The 19331-nt window shown below is 43.8% G+C and overlaps 2 non-coding genes across 2 annotated transcripts; both read left to right on the top strand.

The window, feature by feature from the left end:
• Positions 1-5947: 5947 nt before the first annotated feature.
• On the top strand, positions 5948-6019 carry trnaa-cgc (transfer RNA alanine (anticodon CGC)). Its single transcript has one exon. It is a non-coding gene; the product is annotated as a tRNA-Ala (tRNA).
• A 6498-nt stretch (positions 6020-12517) lies between these two features.
• On the top strand, positions 12518-12589 carry trnaa-cgc (transfer RNA alanine (anticodon CGC)). The gene has a single exon. It is a non-coding gene; the product is annotated as a tRNA-Ala (tRNA).
• Positions 12590-19331: the final 6742 nt, after the last annotated feature.

Raw genomic sequence — 19331 nt, 5'->3', positions numbered from 1 at the left:
CACCGACGCTGCAGCAGAGAATAGACGCTCCAGGTGCTTTGAAAAATGCCAAAAAAAGGTGTGTCCAATGCGTCGGTACGTGACGCAGGCTTGGGAGTGAAAAAGTGTAGCATATAGAGACCTATGATTCACTCCCTCATGCACTTGTAAGAGACACACAACCATTCACTCTTTCATTTGTCTCCGATGAAGCTCCTGCGTGTTTTCAGACTGTGGTAGGAAACCGGAGAACCTGGGGGAAATCCACACAGATACGGGAGGAGAACATGAAGACTCCACACAGAGAGGTCCCCTATCCGAATCGAACCATGGACCTCATGCGGATGCGGATGTTCCAATAATGAGCACTTTAAAATGTTGTTGCATCACTTTGCATTACCTGTTGTGGGACTTTCATGTTTCATCTTTTTTTATAATTCTATTCTTGAAGCCTTAAGTTCTTTAATCCACCTGTCAATCATTAGGGGCTTTGTGTGTGTGTGTGTATGTGTGTGTGTGTGTGTGGGAGGGGGTCTTTAAAGTAAAGATGATTAAACAGTAGTTGTGAGGTCAGCGGCGATAATCCACTGAGAAGTTGTTTTCCGTGGCGCGGCATTCATTCGTGCAGACCTTCAAAATAAAATTCTGCGACTGAGAAAAGTTTGAAAAGTCTGCGTTTGCTGGATTCATTTATTTTTCCCTTTCGGCTGATGTAGCAGAAAGACACCCGCGCCCCCCTGACAATATTAACTCCCTCTCTTTTTTCTCTCTCTCTCTCTCTCTCTCCCGGGAGGAGGCTGACGACGCAGGGGGGGGGGAGATTTCACGGGGCAATGAGGGAGGGTGCAAACATTCACCCCCTGAGTCTGGGACAAAAGGGAGGGGTCGCAGAAGAGCCTGGATTAAAGGATTTGCTCAACGACGACGAAGCCGGCAGAGGAGGACAGGGGTCAGGGGTGAGGCGGGCCCGATAGTGAAAAGCCAAATAGAGCCAAGAAGTGAACGGCGCCGTCTCTAATTGAGCCTGATTACTCTCAAACTGTGCGTGACTTTTTTTCTCCGCCGATGACTTTTGAATGAGCCGATGTCGATCGCCGCCACAATGGACGTCTTCATCTCTGATCCTCGCCCCGCTGGGCGCAGGTATCTCAGCGTGGGGGTCTACTGAATTTGAAATGCTCATTTGCATAAATGAGGCGCGTAGATTGGCATAAATTACCTAAAAGCGGCGAGCAGCGAGTATGGCAGCCTTAAAGGGATTGCCACGGCTGCTGATCTGTCCCCGCACATTAATATTCACACCCTGACGTAAAGGAGATGCAGTCCGTGACCTCGCACTCCTTTGGCTAATGTGTGCGTTTGTATGTATGATTGTGTGTGTGTGTGTGTGTGTGCGCCTCTCTATGCCGGGCCTGTCAGTGCGTACAGTTCATATGCGTGGGGTCACACATATTCTGAACATCTCAATTCGGGCCTCAGGTGTAACATGTGTGTTTGGATGTGTATGTGTGTGTTGGGAGGGTGATGATGCGTTTGGGACCACCAGTCAGGAAACCGCCACCTGCAGCAAACGTGATTAAGGGGCATGGAATCAGCAAATGAGCAGCCCCCTTGCTCAGCCATAGGCCTAGAACACACACACATGCAGGCACAAGTATGCATGTAGCATTGACCTTGGACATCACCTCCAACAGAGGGGCAGCGGATTGAAATGAAGGATTATCAGTTGAATTCTGCATCAGCGAAAAATACATGGAATCTGCAGCAAGTGCATGGGTACGCTCCTCTCGTCATGCGCACACAGACGGCCTTTCATGAGCGGAAAACAGTGTGGTCCCTTATGTGACTATTATTGCATAAAGGTCTCTTATTGCCGACTTGTCTGATAGCGACAGGGGGAAAAAAAAAGGGGAAAAGAAAAGGCTGCTTTGTGACGAAATTAACTCCGGAGCTTTGTTTTGTGGGAGCTGCCATACAGCACAGATTTTATACATCAAAATGTGTGTTGAAGCCTTCAGGAAAAAAAAAAATCACCCATGCGCGTAAAGAGGTGCATTTCTCTTTTTGGTATAAATACAATAAAGGGTCATTTCAAATTTGGCCAAAGGCGTGATATCACATTTATGTAACGAGATCAGACGCTTTCGTCCTGATCGAGCTAGCTTAATCAATGACATGGCTCTTGTTTTCAGGATTTGGTATCTCGGCCTCTGTGAGTGTGTTTGGGGGCTTGAGGGGGGTGAATGGAAGGGTCAGGAGAGACAGTGGATTTATGTGCCTATGGCGCGCACAGGGTCATACGCATATATTTAGACGACAACTTTCATTTCCCAAAACGGTGTACTCTTTTGCCCTTATCACCCCACACACACACACACACACACGTTATGCATTCCACTCTGTTTGCGGCCGCATTTTCCCTTCGCTCGTTTTTCCCCACTTATCTGAAAAATTGGAATGCATAAAAACAACTATTTAGAAATCCTGTTTTGTACCCTGGGCATTTAATGCTCAGGGTCCGGCTAAAAAGAGATTACAAACGGGGGGGTTGTGGGTTCAGCCCCCCACCCCAGCCGGAGAAGTGGGTAACTGATTTACCCCCAGCGCTCACCTCTGCCGAGGAGGAAATGGAACAAACAGCTCAAACCCTTTACCTCTAATCCCCAAATAATTGATTCTGCTGTTTCATTGATGGCTGAGGTTTGCAAGGATTTGGACAGGAGGTCAGAAACGCTCCATAAACCCAGGTGACCAAGGAGAAGTGGACAAGTTATAACGTCTGACTGAGTTCCGTTCCACACCAATAGCCAGTAAGTGTGTTGTTGTTGTCGTTCGGGCCACAACCAACATGTCCCTGAGTGTAAACATCTGTTTCCCAAATATACTAGATTGGTTCAAGCCAAACATTGATGAATTAGTAAACATTCATTTATTCATTTGTTGCCCTTCCCGTTTATCCTGCACACTGGGGGACTGGAGTCTATCCATGCATTCATTGGGCAAGCCAGTCAATCACAGGGCATCATAGAGACATATAGCTATTCACATGTGTTACATCCTGGCTTAGAGTGGGGATTTAGATAGATGTAATTGCTATTTGATAAAACTGTTTATGATGGAAGTCTGGAAAAGAAGGTGCAGAGTTACAACTATAAGTGGGGCAGGTTGGCTGCTGGTCAAATTTACGAAAGCAATAAAACACAAAGAGAGAGAACAACCCACTACATAGGAGTCTGAAGGTAGAGCAACAAAGAGGAACAAAATCCTCAATACCCGAAACCGGTGGAAAACATAAATACATCAGAGTCAGCAACTCCAACACCCCACAATATTTAGCTTCCACGCCCACACAGTAGTTGGGCTCACAAACCACACAGTATTAGCCTTAGCCACCCACATAGTAGGACGCAGCGCTCCCCCCTGGCGTGCTGCACATCAGCCGCCACCTTGAATGGTTGTGTTCACCTTTTTATACAAGTCAGCAAACAGTGATTTGCCGCAGTTGATTGGCCTCAGATGTTCTGATTGATACCACAGAACATCCTGCATGACAATTTGAGAAACACAAAAAGGGTGTCGCAGACGCCTTGGTTGGTAGTTGCATGTTGCTTGTGGTGATGTAGCTCTGTGGTAGAGCCGGGCTCAATCCCCAGCATCTCCATATGTCTGTCCTTCAGCTGAGATTAGCAGGATCTGTCAGATAATTATCAAAACAATTCAAATTGAATTCAGATCTGTGATTCAGCTCCTGGGAAGCCCCTCTTGCAGCATGAAGCAGGGAAATGTGATGGATGTTTGGCTGCAAAAGCAGGTAAATAGCCAACACAACTGCTGAATTGAACTAACAATGAATTAGATTTTGCCAAGAAGCAGCAATTATTCATTCATTCATTCATCCAATTCCTCAGAGGGGGTCCAGGCTAGTGTCTCCCTGAACCGGTCCCAAGCCCAGTTGAATGCAGACAGTTCCGTCAGGAAGAGCATCTAGCGTAAAACTTGTGCCAAAACCAAATATGCTCATCAAGCGGCGGTAACTACAGAGGGATAAAGTTGATGAGCCATACAGTGAAGTTATGGGAAAGAGTAATGGAAACTAGACTGAGAGCAGAAGTCAGCATTTGTGAGCAGCAGTATGGGTTCATGCCTAGAAAGAGTACTACAGATGCAGTATATGCTTTGGGAATGCTAATAGAGAAGCACAGAGAAGGTCAGAGGGAGCTGCATTGCGCTTTTGTAGACCTAGGAAAAGCATATGACAGGGTGCTGAGAGAGGAACTCTGGTATTGTAGGAGGAAGACTGGCAGAGAAGTATGATAGACTGATGCAGGACATGTATGCTCGCTGTGAGACATTGGTGAGATGTACTGTAGGTGTAACAGAGAAGCTCAAGGTGGAGGTGGGACTTTATCAGGGATCGGCTCTGAGCCCCTTCCTGTTTGCAGTGGTGATGGACAGGCTGACAGATGAGGTCAGACAGGAATCTCCATGGACCATGATATTTGCATACGACATTTTGATCTGTAGTGAGCGCATGGAACAGGTTGCGGATAATCTTGAGAGGTGGAGGTATGCTCTGAAAAGGAGAGGAATGAAGGTTAGTCGCAGCAAGACAGAATATATTTGTATGAATGAGAGAAACGCAGTTAAAACGCTGAGACTACAAGGAGGGGAGATTAAGAAGTTGAAGGATTTCAAGTACTTAGGGTCAGAAAGATGTAAGAAACGGGTTCAAGCAGGTTGGAATGGGTGGAGAAAAGTGTCAGGGGTACTATGCAATAGAAAATATGAAAGGAATGAAAGGAAAGATATACAAAACAGTTGTTAGACCAGCAATGCTGTATGGTTTGGAGAGAAAGACAGGAAGCAGAGCTGGAGGTTGCAGAGATGAAGACGCTAAGGTTCTCTTTGGAAGTGACCAGGATGAAGAGGATCAGGAATGAGTCCATCGGACAGACAGCAGATGTTAAATATTTTGGAGAGAAGGTCAGAGACGCCAGACTGAGATGGTTCAGACATGTGCTGAAGAGGGATAGTGAATACATTGATAGACAGATGCTGGCATTGAAGCTGCCAGGCGGGAGGTCTAGAGGAAGACCAAAGAGAAGATATATGGATGTAATGAGAGAGGATATGAAGGTAGTTGGTGTGAGAAAGGAGGATACAGGGAATAGGGTTAGATGGAGAAGGTTGATTTGCTGTGGTGACCCCTGAAGGGAAAGGCAAAAAGGAAAGGAAGAAGAGCATTCATTCATTCATCCATTATCTATACCATCCGTCCATCCGTCGACAGCCCCTTATCCTGTACTGAGGTTCGCTGGGGTTGGAGCCTATCTCAACTATCACTGGGCAAGAAGTGAGTTGCCAGTCCATTTAGCTACACATTTAGGGACGTACAACCATTCATTCACTCAGTCACACATCATATAAAGATGTACAAGTATTCTCCCTCTTATTCACACATCAAGGTAATTTTGGGTCTCCATCAAACCTCCTGCTTGTTTTTGGACTGTAGGAGGAAAACCAGAGAAGGCAAAGGAAATTCAAGCAAACACAGGGGGAACATGGAGGGTCCACGCAGAAGGGAACTGGAACTGTACCCCGGACCTTACAACTACTTTGTAATCATACCGCCCAGGTTAGAAGCATGCAGGACAAATAAAGAAATATGTCATGCAAAACATGCAACCAGGGACCTGTTGTGAGGCGGAAGCACAATGTGTAATGTGCAATTATCGAGATGAGCTTAAAGAGTGAAGTTCCTGAAGAAAGTAAGAATGAGAGGCAATTGATTCAGCCCTTAGATAAGATAAACAGGTGTTTCGAAAAGAAACAAAGGACAATATAGGGGTTTTTGCATTTGTCCATTGTCTTAACTGCTTATTCTGCACCAAGGGGTGCTGTGAGCTGTTAATGGGGAGTCCTTGCATTAACTCACAGATTCAAATGATGTTTAGAATTGTTTTTTTAAGGGGATGTAGCTCAGTGGTAGAGCGCATGCTTCGCATGTATGAGGCCCCGGGTTCAATCCCCGGCATCTCCATATCTTAACCTTGGATGCAGCCACTTTCTATCTCCTAACAGTAATGCTGTATAGTAAAACTGGTTTCACTCCTTTTCATTACAATATATCATCCTGTTCATTTGAGAGAAACCACCCCTGATATTATAATCAGCAGGTAACTGCTCTCAAACTCAGAGATTAAAACATACCAGTTTAACAAGCTGAGCATTGTTAAATCATCTGAAAAGGCGATTTTGGAGTAAGCAACCTAAATTCTGTGTTTGCGGCGGGAGGGCTATCAGTGCCGTCCACCACCCGAGCTGTGAGCGGATTTTGCAAATAGAAACATTCCATTGACCTTCTCGTCACATGGACACACACATACACACACATATCCCAATTAAACAGCCCAGTGTAATTACAGGGAAAATACCAGAAATAAATGTTAGTGCAGCCATTCCACTGAGACTCCTGAAATAGTCACTGTCCAATTACTGGAAGTGTCCAGATTAGGGCAAAATCCATTTGTTGTATTCTTCCTGACTGAGAACAGGTAGTTCTGTGTAACCTTGACGGACAGCCTAATGACAGTGAGCTCATATGCTCATTAATGGAGGGAATGCACTTATAGAGGTGATGACATTGAGTAGAATAGAATAGAATAGAATAGAATAGAATAGAATAGAATAGAATAGAATAGAATGTGCCTTTTAATCATCTCATGATGGGGAAATTTCAATTTGCACAGCAGAGAGTGGAAATTGCAGTAGAGGTAGTTAATTTACAAATATTATGATTAAAAACTGTAGAATAAAAAGTATCACTGTGGTGCAAAAATAAAAATGGAAATGAAAACAATAAACTGGCAATAAAATCGCCATTGTCAAATCCAGACGGGCTGAGTGACAGCAAACTAACACCGCCCATCCCCCCATCATGAAGAGAAAGCATTGCATAAATAGCCGCCATCCGTCCCTCAGCGATGAAGACAGGTAAAATTGAATTACCATAAGTTTTTCCAACCTAATTCCCCGTGTGTGATGTGACGAGATTTATTCTGCAGCAGACGGGACTATTAATGACTGAATCGCTGACGATGGCGACCACACTGGCTTCAATCAGATTAAGCAGATGACGCCAAAACCAGCTCTCTGCTGAACCGGACTCGCTTTCTTCGATCAACATGAGGACAGGCCTACATTTTCCCCCTGGAGCGTTGGTGTCCAAAAATTTGCTTGGACGTGGAGAAAACTTCACTTTCACATGTAGAAACTAGTCTATCTATCTATCTATCTATCTATCTATCTATCTATCTATCTATCTATCTATCTATCTATCTAGCGAAAGAAATCCGATCAAGATCCAACATGGCGGCAGAGTGGTCAGTCACCTCACCTCCATGACTGGTCGTTTGATTCCGGAAGTGTCCTCAAGAAGACGCCGAAGAAGCTAGTTGCTCCCGATGCTTAGCATCAGTGCCACTATGGGTGTGTGAGCCATTTCCTTAATGGTATGCATTCTTTACATCTGACCTACATACCCACCACACTGAGCTGTGACTGACATTTGACTACACGATGAATTCAATGTTCTCGTGTTTTCGACCCAAAGCAAATTTCCCCTTAATCCCATTTAACTCCCGGCGGGGCCGCTGAGAGGCGGGGAGCGGGACGGGGCCCGGGGCAAGCATGGCGTTGTACTCCTCTGCCCCGCGGTGATCTCATTGAAGAAACAAGCGCTGGGTACAAAGTGGGGCGCCTCCGCTCAGTGCGACATTAATACACGAGTACTGAGGAGAAAAGGGGGGAGGAAAAAAAAATTTCCCGGTGATCCGCGGCGTGCAAATCTGAAAAACAGGATTGTGAATGTGGGGGTGCCAAGGAGGGGGTGGGGGCTTGCACAGTGTCTAACTTGGGGTTTCCTGCCTGTTTACATGCCAGGGAATGGATTCCACAAGTGCCTGATCACAACGTTCATGTTATCCAACCCAAAGAAATGTTGTCGGTGAGGAAAGTGTTTGTTTGTTGTCTCTTTACACTGCAGCATTTCACCGGCATTACCGGGCGGGCGGAAAAAACAATATCTGATCGGGAGCGTTTCAAGTTGACATTTTGACTGTATAAAGCAATCCCCGCCTTGAGAGGCTTTCCAGCTCCGTGGAACGGCATCAATAGTTTGTGAGGAAGTTGACAGAAAGTGTGCTTTCCCAAATACAAGGGCTGCTCAAGGACACCAAAATATCATGAAAAAATACACCTCGAGAAACTGTAGACCCACAAGTATGCAGCAAAAAATCCAATATACAATTCCCTGGAAGGTAACTCACAAGCTAACAATATCTATAATAAATAATAATAATAATCATTATCATCATCATCTTCATCATCATATATATCCATAAAGCATCTTCAATTAAAGTGCTGTACAGGTGAGAAGGGTTAATAGTAAGAGAGAGCAGTATGTTTTGGGGGCTGGAGAACACATGAAACGGTTTTACATTGATTTCAATGGGAAAAACTGATTCGGTTCACAGTCAAAAAACAAATTAAATTTCTAAGCCGAGGTTCTACAGCACCTATTTGCGTACATAGTGTGACCATAAAGGAGCCTAACTCCGCTGACACTAACATCACCATGTATAAATCCTGTATGTCTTCTCGTTATCATCTTCTTGTTGTGGCAAGTGAATATGAATTTCTTGGAGTGGAGAGTTTCCAAATATAACTGGCAAGGTTTTGGGCGGGTCCATGTTATGGTGGCTTGTGATGTAAATGTAAGAGTTGGTGAGTTGCAGAAATGAGGTCTAAGGGGAGTTTTATGCAAATGGAGGTGTCATTCGTCGGAACAAAAGAACAACTTTTCCGGGATTACCTGGATTAGGATGTGAAAAAGTAAAACTAAACAAATGATCCAACAGGTTTCATCTGTTGGATCACATGAACTGAGGCTCATGTGAAAGTTACTAAGGGCTGGTTCTGGTGGTTCCCAGTTGTTTGGAGGATGCAGATGGGCCTGGTCTATGTGTACAAATCCGTCTTGGTATTGATCCAAATATGACATTATATGTGTGGTCTACTTTCCTGAACCGGTGGCTTGGCAGTGTTCCCCAACACGAAGCAAGAGCCTTGCTCTCAACCTTCTCCATGTATAAGTTTGCCAAGGTGGGGAATACGGGCAAGCGCATGGCGCATCCATGTTTTTTGCCAATAGAAATCACTGTTGAACTGAAGATAGGTAGTTTGTAGACAAAGGCCCAGTGGGGTGCAGATGTGATTCGTGGTGCGTTTTGTTCTGTTTATTAATGTGTTGTCCCTAACAAGGCGTTCCCTCACTGCTGTGAGTGCATCCGATGTGGGGATACGTGTGGACAGTGAGGTTACATTGTACAACACCATAGGTTCATCCTGGTCCAGCCTGATCTGCTTGACCTTACTGGCAAAGTCCTGTGAATTCTGGAAAACCTTTGGTGGTGTTTCCAACCAAAGGTGACAAAATCTTTGCCGTGTGTTTACCGATGTTGTATTTGACGGAGTTGATGCGGCGGAGGATGGGTTTGAGACAAGTTCCCTCCTTATGAATCTTTGGGAGTCTGTAAATACAGGGCATGGTTTCTCCTGGGTACAGTTAATAATAAAGTGGTTTGTCTATGGCCACATCCTTTGCTAGATGCTGTAAACAGTTGACCACTTTCGTCTTGTATGTGTTGGACGTGTTGGTCGGGTCCCGTTTCAGAGTTTCATACGCTGTTGTGTCCCCAAGGAGATTGTCCATCTTGGCTTGGTAATCCTTTTTCTCTGGAGTGAGGAGCATTCTTTGCAGTTGTCAGGTTGAACGGGGGTGTTTTGGCACTGGAGAGTGCTGCTGAGACCTTGAGTCAGATTTGCTAAGCTTCTGTATTGGAGATGTGGCATGACCTGGATGACTGAGAACCTCCACAGACAATCCTGCATGCCTGTTTCTTTCTGAAAATTGGAGTGTTGTGGGTGAAGGACTGAAGCACCGCAGCTATCCTGACAGGAACCGTCCATCGAGGCTGTGCTCCTCCCAAATATCCAAAAATGAGAGTCGCTGATCAGCTGTATATTTTTGTTTGGCATGACTGGTCCGTGGTTTGTAGGGTGGCTTTACCATAACAGCACGTTTCTCTCCAGCGGCGATCAGCTTTCCTTCTATTCAGAGAAAATGCTTCGATGTGATGTTTGCACTTTCCTGACAAGTAAACTGTGGTCACGCGACCAATCAGGCAAGGACACGGGAAGCGCCGTGTTGGAGCGGCACAGGATGTTTGGACAGACAGCGGTTGGGTGGACGAAGTGTGCGGTTTTGACGAGTAGACTTCGTTTCTCCGTCCGTGTCAGTTTTCGGTACAACCCCAGACTGGGGTTTTGTTCTGGGTATAATTTCTATTCTTTATGTGGATTCTTTCAGCCACGGTTTGCTAAAAATACAGTGTGGGCACTGAGGAAGGGGTCGCGGCCAAGGTTTGTGGTGGGGTGGGGGCTTGGCAACACAGAGTGGGACCACCCAGGAGGAGAGGTCTCCTTTTCCAGGTCCAACCATGGAGCCATCATCACATGCTTCCCAAGTGTTACTGTGATACAAAGAAAACAGTCCTATAAATCCTATAGTATCCTATAGTGCCTTTCCTACTCTGCGCATTTCATATGAGCTACTATTTAGCAGAAAATGTCATTACTGATACATCGGCTCTTTAAAAGTAATTGAATTTGCAAGTACTCTTTTCTGCAGAATGAGCCGGATCAGCCGCTGGTAGAATACACACCTCAATGGTTTGGAGAATCTTAATTCTTAAACACATATTTCCCATCACTGAAGGTAAAATAATGGAATTGAAAAAGTAGTGAAACTCTTAGATTAAGCAGACAGGGGTTCCCCATGGGAGCAAGGATGTATCAGATCAGTCTGAGGTGCTTTTTTTGTTTGCATCTGCCATGGCTGACTATGCAGACTTACATGACATACTTTTAAAAATTATTTGATTTATTAGCCCAGAGCGCCAAAAACTGTGATTCTCATCATGAATATTTTAAAGGGCATTATGATGACAAATAGAGGCTCATTTGCACTCTACGTCATAAAGGGGGTGAAGTTGAGAGGGACAGTTCCTGCAAGTATGAAGATCCTTCGTTCAGGAACATAGTGACGACATCTTATCATGGTGAGGTACTTTGGGGCCACTATGTTCGATTGATTGAGAATTCTGAGCCTTTCAATGTTATGAGGTCCAGGAAAGCTATAAGGAAGATTGGATTTTTTATATAGTGCCAAATCACAACACAGTTGTCTGATGACTGTAGTCTTTAAAATTTATAGGGCCACAACTTCCCCACATGAGCAAGCACTTGGCAAGAGAGGCGAGGAGGCTGCCTTTTTCCAGGCAGAAAGCTCGGACGACTTCCAGCTCCACCTAGGCCCATTTCAGTCAACCAAGTGGGCTAGGAGGACAGAAAGACAGAGGGGCTACTAACACCAATGTAAATGGTTACATATTGGTAGCTGAAATAATAAAACATATGCTAAATAAAAGAACTCTAAGGACCAACATGATACCAAGAGAAGATTTAAGTCGATGCAGACCAGTGTATACTAGCATGATGGCAATGTTACAGATGTGGTGGAACTATAACGTACCAAACACTGACTCCAAACGTAGCTCACAAGGCTAGAATGTAACCCGCAGATGTCCCAGGCTATGTCGAAGACATTAGCAAAACAAGCTGAAACCAAATATTGACATTGTTAAGAAGGTTTGCTTTCAATCTTGTTCCTTTGGGTTTTGTGGCTGCATTGGCCTAACCAGTAAACACGACCAAGCTGGAAAGTGATATGAGCTGCGAAACCTGCAAAGTTCATGAACTGCCAGGGTGTATTGTGGGGAATCGTTATCTCCTTTCCTTTTATGCGCAATATACTTATCAGGGTTTGTAAGACAGTAAAAACACTCTTTTCCACATCATGGAGAGAATTATATACTGCTCTTATACTGGTCGCTGTCATTTCCTTCCATTAAGTCGGAACCTAGTCGCATAAAACTGGGCACCGGACCAGATCTAGCGAACACTGTTCCATATTTTGTGGTAAATGTTTCATGCAGGGAGGCACATGTAGTCGTCTGGTCTGATCTCTTACTTGATTCAGTCTTTAATAAAACACCAGAGGGGACAACAAGCATAATGTTTGTTTTACAACCCTGTCATAAAATAATCATGTCCGGAGTCATTTCAGTACAGTTTTCAAAATGAGGTAGGGCCAACAGGAGGAGACGGCGCTCAGTGGTAGGGCAAGTCGATCCCTAGCATCTACACTTCAAGATGACCTAACTTCAACTTTGAGAGTTTTTGAAAGCAAAAATGAGCAAATTAAAAAATAAGATGAAGATGAATCACAGGTTACAATGATTTACAAAGTGGCACCCTTTGCAGGCTTTAATAGCTGAGCAAATGCACTGGGACCTATGGACTGTGTTACAAGATAAACGTAAAGATTGCAAAGTGATTTTTCTATTTTTTTCAAAGTGGGGATGTAGCTCAGTGGTAGAGCGCATGCTTCGCATGTATGAGGTCCTGGGTTCAATCCCCAGCATCTCCATTTCTTATCTCCTGCCGAACAAAGGAGGCCATCCAATGAGTTTCCCGATCTGTTGATCACCCACTGAATTAAATCTGTGTCCTTGGAGATTGAGGTCGCTCCTTTCCTAACAATTAAATCTGACCTCTGACCCACTAAGCTTCTCCTGATAGCTTGTTGTGATCTTCAGCCAGCTGTCGTTAATAAAAAAAGGACGGAGCGCAGTCATCATCGGTTAAAAGGAGGCCAAATATGAGCAGTGATGTTCGTGTTGGGTGGATTTCACGGCAGGCGTTTAAAGCAGACACGGGCTTGTAATCACTGATTCCGGCACTGGGAGATCAATTGCCGGGAGCAAAGACATTTAAACCGTTTACAATAAAGATTAGCACCCTTTCCGACTACGATCGGCGCCGCCGTTGTCTGCTTTGTATCCGTGCCATGCCGCGCGGCCCTGAGCACATGGGAAGTATTCCCATTTCAAACATTCTCACGCCGCCGAAAATGTTCAAGGCCTCAGTGTCAAAGCATTTACTGTTGAAGGGAGTGGAAAGTTTCGGCACGTCGGCCGCGAAGTAGTGCAGAATTCAGAGCGGTGATCATACATCTCTCTATGTCCTGCAGATGCACCCCTATTTCTTAAAAAAACAGCACTGATAAAAAGAAAAAAAAAAAGTGTCCTCAGCCTCACGTGTGCTCAAAGTCATGTGAAGTGAAAAGACTCCCGTATGTCAAGCAGCGCTCGCTGGGAGGGAAGCAGCGGGGAATCCATGCAATCGCCGCCGACTCATTACAGCTCGGCGCAGTCGCTGTTGAAGGGATCGGAGATTACAATCAAATTATCTGATTCGGTGGTCGGCGCTATGAATCAGCGTTCAGGTGATTGGCCTCGCAGACAAGGTACGCCAAGTCCGCTGTTGATCGTGGATTCGATTACGTGAATAACCGGGTATGCATTTGCGGCTTGTTAATGATTTCAGCAGTCTGACAAAGAACATCTGCCTCTTATTGGAACGCAGGCGCTCATTAAAAATAGCTCGCAATTGAGGCTCGGGTATATTGGATTTGCAGAGTCTCAAACGATCGTCCCGACTCGTTTAGCGGAATGCTAAATCCTCGGATGTTATATAAAAGGTCTTGTTTCAGTATTTCTTGATAGAATAGATTTCACTGTTAATTTCAATCTAACGCATCTGACTGTGATTTTGTAATTTCGCTCGTGTAGTTCCATCTCATAAACCGCAAAGAATCAGGGTGAACGAACGCCTACGACAAGACGATTCATAATTAGTACTCCTGTTTAAACGCACAGCTCCCAAAATGTATTCATTTTTGTGTACATTTTGAAGCGTTGCACACATTTGGCCCGAAATTTAGCTAATTTTTTTTTTTTAGAATCCACTGACGACGTTGTTGCAGCGAAACGTCCTGGTTATTATCTAATGAGTAAACACTATGACAGTCCCAAAATAAACTGTCGAGTCGTATGGGAATTACGACTGTGTCCCAAATCCCTTATTCAGGCCTTGGAATAGGAGACAGATGTGGGGGCGATACATTCAGGTACCAGCTGTGAATTATGTACCAGCAAATAATTATGCTGCATTCACATACATAACGTGTTTTCCATCCGCGACTTTAACATGTTTCCCCATCATCAGATGCTGTGTGCTGCTTGGAGAGAGACGGATGTACAAGCAAGGCATTATGGGATACTTTTATATAGGGTATAATGGTGCTCACCATGCAATCAGAGGGAAGCAGACATATTATTTACTTTTTCAATGTAGTGAGTGGTTTCAGACTCAGTGAATTGTTATAAAGCAGCGTAATCACAAATAAGAACAAATTTGTGTCATTATGTCAAAACACATTTTGATTATTTGCCACAATAATAATAATAATAAACACACACAAGGCGGTTAGAGACAGAATGAATGTTCCTGACGATTGATTTGCCGTTTTGCTCTGACTGACAGCCTGCGCTGATGAAACACCCGGCAAAGAACCAAATTGGGTCAAATTCCCCCTCAAGTTTTAAAATAAAGCCTAATAATGACAACGATAACAATTATCAAACAAATTGCATCTTACACGGATGAGTTCATGGGTTCAATCACCGACTTTTTGCACTCTTTTTCCTTAATGAAGTGAAACTTTTATAACCAGGATATGAGATGATCACCAGATGCAAGATACTTTTTTCACCTTCATGAAAAAATTAGGTCCTTTATGTAATGTCTCGCTTTTTTTCCCTATTTTTGTTTTTTTGCCCACAGCCTATTATTTTATTCTGCAAATCAGAAGACAAGGAAATGTCAGAAGTAATAATAAGGTTATTACGAACCAAGAAGAATGTCAGGATTTAATGAGGAGCAGATAGGTTCATCAGCAAGAGAAAGGGAAGGGTCAGTTTGTGAGCAGAACAAAAAATTGCATGGATGATGAATTAGGAATCCCTTGGAAGAACAATAATTATTGACATAAGGCCTCAATTACTACAAGCATTCATTCGTTCATTCATTCATTTCACTTTATAAGGGTCACCTAATGAGCATCACAGGTTGATAGGAAGGGTTCACCGGTGCCTCTTAACCAGTTGATCACTGGGCCAAATTTAGCAACATACATTGATTTATTGAGACGTACAGGACTGTCTCAGAAAATTAGAATATATTTAAAAAAAAAACTTTTTCATGATATTCTAATATTTTGAGATAGGATTTTTGAGTTCTTAAGATGTAAGCCATGATCAGCAATACTAAAATAATAAAAGACTTGCAATATTTCAGTTGATTTGTAATGAATCCAGAGTGTATGACATTTTTGTTTTTGTAATTGCATTACAGAAGATAAAGAACTTTATCACAATATTCTAATTTTTCTGAGACAGTCCTGCACAGCAATTCACTGTCATTCACACAGCAGGGAAACACAAGTATTCATTCTGTCACTTGCACATCTGGGCAATTTAGGATCTCCAATTAACCTACTGCGTGTTTTTGATGTCATTCACATGTCATATGGTCGCCTTCTTAAAATGATCACCCAAGTCATTTTTTCAAGTTTTTCAGAAAAAACAACTGAGCCATATGTTGAATAAGGAGTTGATTTGGCACAAGAAACAACATTTTTATCAATTATTTTTGTAGGTGATAATATGGAGACACACAACCATTCATTCTCTCATTCCCACATCTGGGCAATTGACCTTCTACACGTGTTTGGACTGTTGGAGGTCACTTGTAGTTGTAGTTGTCCTACCAAACATATGTTTACTGTGTACTGTTACTCCCTACTGAATGTGTTTAAAAAATGTTTTAAAAACCATCTTGAGTCTCAACACTGTGTGCTTATATGGTTTAAACAGATACTTTACATCTCATAAATCAGACCTGGGCATTTTATGGCCCGTGGGCCCCATCCGGCCCGTTTTGCTTTTTTATCCAGCCCGCCAAACTACTTTCTTTGAATATGTTAATCAATCAATATTTTACATTACATTACATTACATTGCATTTGGCAGATGCTTTTATCCAAAGCGACCTACAATAGAGGATATAATTTATTTAAATTATTTTAAATTAATATTTGGCCTATTTTAATTTTATTATTTTCAATCAATATTGAAATTAGAAACTCCTTTTTTTCCCCTTTTGTTTAATTTTGTATGGATGATTACTTACAAAAAATGTTGGTACATTATATGAGCATTCATATCTTTTAAGTTGAAATAAAATGCCAAAAAAAAATTAAACTGCAATTTTGTGCAATTGACACGATACCTTGTTGGCCCACACATAAAAATTAAATAAGAAATGTGGCACCTCAGCCAAAATAATTGCCCACCCCTGTGATAAATAGAGGTTCCATTCACAGACGGCTCTTCTTCTCAGGGGACGTCAAGGTGGTAAATGATTGAGCAGCTTGTGTGAAGGATTCTTGAGGAAAAGAAATGATGATCAGTAGTTACACTGCTATTACATGTAACATAGTTTTGGCTCAGCCCGATGGTGCTGCATTGTAGATTCTATATATTCAGTAAAGCTCAGTTGTGTGTGAGCGACTGTCACGATTGTCTGTGAATGCACAGAGTTCAGGGTTTCACGGAAGCTGCTATCGCTAATAGGATCGCCTCGAATGCTCGCGATGACAAGTGGAGCCTCGGCGCGCGGACGGCTTTCTCCCATTTCTGTTGTTAAACTCGATGAAAAGGTAGGGCCAAGGGAAGGTGTGGGGGGGGGGGGGGGGGGGGGGTTTGAACCGAACAGCGGCGGTGACTGCTGTGACACCCTCCCCCCCCCAAATTTCAACAAATATCACTGTTTTCAGAAGGAGTGTGGAGGCATGAAGGCAAAATCTCGAATAAATGTCAAAATGTCAAGATGGATTATATCAGTTCAGGCTGACACGCAACACACACAAACACACATACTCTGTATCTTCACCCCTTCTAAGCTGTTTCCTTAAACTCGGGACTCCGTTTTGACACACACAGCCCACAGCAGGGGCAAGTGATGGCTGCCGAGGCGAAGGGTGACCTGCGAATCCTCACACGAAAAATATTGCGTTCTTCACTAAACCATTATTCTGGATGTTGCTCACAACAAAACTCAAGCTGGCAGAATTACCCACAATCTATTTTGGTCATCATCTTCTTCAAAATACAGGATGAATTTTTCTTTCACTTTTGCACATTGATGACATGACAAGATAAAAAAAAAAAACTACATTTCCCAAGATTATGCGATTCCAGCATCCTGTTCCTGATTCATAGCGGAGGGGGGGGACTTTTTGTTTTTAATCATCCAGATATCGGTTACATCGGTAACAAGGCAGCTGATTTGCTTCTGGGTTTACGTTTTCACTCTCCCACTCATCTTTTCATCCTCCGTGTCCTTATACATCCCCCCCACACACACACACTCACACTCACACACACACACACACCCAACCCCCGTCTCCTTTGAGCTCCTTCACCTCCCTTAAGACATACAGGGAGGCAGGCTTCGGGGGGGGAGGGGTGATGCTGAACAGGGGTGTGAGGAACAGCTTTCCCGGGGCGTCAACACCCACACTTGCGCGCGTTAATTTATGCATGTACATATGCACACACGCGCACACACACACATACACACGTGTACACACTCACACCAAATGTAAAAACCAGATTTACTAGCCACCCCCCCTTGGCACACACCAGTTCACACCACAACAGCCAGTAATTCCAAAAACACACACACACACCCTGCAGCCCCTCAGTGGTTTAATGTGTGTAATTATATTTGCATAAGTCTGTCCTCTTTCAGCCAACACACACACACACCTGACAAGTTTTAAGCGGCGGGATAATTGAATATTTCAACACTCACGCGTTCTCCCACCGGTGCCCTGGAGGGCCCATCACCGTAATCGTCCAGGAATCAGCTCTCCATACGTCAACAAACATGGCTGAACCACCGGCGGCTCAGCTGGCAATTATGGACTTCAAAGGTTAATGGACTCGCGGGGAGCATTACGGGGTGAATGTTTTTAGAACCTGATTATGAGAGATAACAACTTATATTCAGAAGAGAAAACTATATCCCATCTCCCGCTGAGCATCGACCCGGCAGCAAAGTTGTGGGTTTATCATCTGCGCGCCCGGCCCCGCCTCTTTCAATGGCATAACCTATTGGAGGAAAAGAAACAGAAGTAACCAAGGAGGGCTTATGGGTGAAGTTTCCCTCCACCTGACTTAGCACAGGGATCACGGTGAACAGGTGAATTTCCCAAAAATCTTGACGTGTCACCTTAACAGTTTCTTTAAACCAGTGTTTCTGCCTCACAGCAACAGGTCGCTGGTTCAGTTCCAACAGGGGGCGTTTCAGTGTGGAGTCTCCATGTGTGTGTGTGGCTCTTCTCCAGTTGTCTCTGGTTTCCTCTCAGTCCAAAAACATGGGAGAGGTTGACTGGACACCGTCTGATGCGAATGAGAGAATGAAATGTTTGCCTCTACAGTGTCTGATGTGTGAATGAGAGGATGAATGGTTGTATGGCTCTTTATATGACGCCGCGATCAAATGGCGACGGGGTTCAGTGTGAACCCCACCTCTCGCCCAATGACAGCTGGGAGTGATATTGATAATGAATGAATGAATGCCTCCAACACCATCAAGTCCCTCACTACAAGATAAGCGGAACCAATACTGGTTCAACATATGAACAAGTTAAAGCAGGGGTGTCAAACTCAAATAAACAGTGGGACAAAATTTAAAACTGGAACAAAATCGTGAGCCAACATTGGTATTTATTGAAAAAAAATCTTCCTAAAGATTCAACAATGAACCTCTTCATAAGGACTCAAACCAGTTTTGCTTAAAAACTAAATATGGAACAAGCATAGCTTAATACTATACAATTTATAACTCAATATTGCACACATGCAAAATCCTGTTTTCTGCCTAAGTAGCAGGGTGCCAGTATTAGCATAAGGTCGCTGTAACTACTGTTCACAGAGGAGAGGGCATTTATGGGTCCTGTTGTGATTTCGTGGCAAAACACCAGCAGAAAATTCTGGGATTTTCAGAATTACCGATACATGGACTGTGGACTATACCTGCGGGCCAGCTCTAATAGTCATTTGGTAGGGCTTTGCGGGCCAAATATAATTACAGTGCGGGCCAAATGTGGCCCGCGGGCCAGAGTTTGACGCCTATGAGTCAATGAATGGTTGTATGGCTCTTTGTGATTTCTGAATGACTGAGTGAATGCTTGTTTGTTT

Source organism: Fistularia commersonii, chromosome 19 (genome assembly GCF_037954325.1).
Source record: "Fistularia commersonii isolate RoL2024-O1a breed Wild chromosome 19, RoL_Fcom_v1.0, whole genome shotgun sequence".
In the NCBI taxonomy this organism is placed as follows: domain Eukaryota; kingdom Metazoa; phylum Chordata; class Actinopteri; order Syngnathiformes; family Fistulariidae; genus Fistularia; species Fistularia commersonii.
The sequence above is the reverse complement of the archived record's forward strand: the minus strand, read 5'-3'. Positions and strand labels throughout refer to the sequence as shown.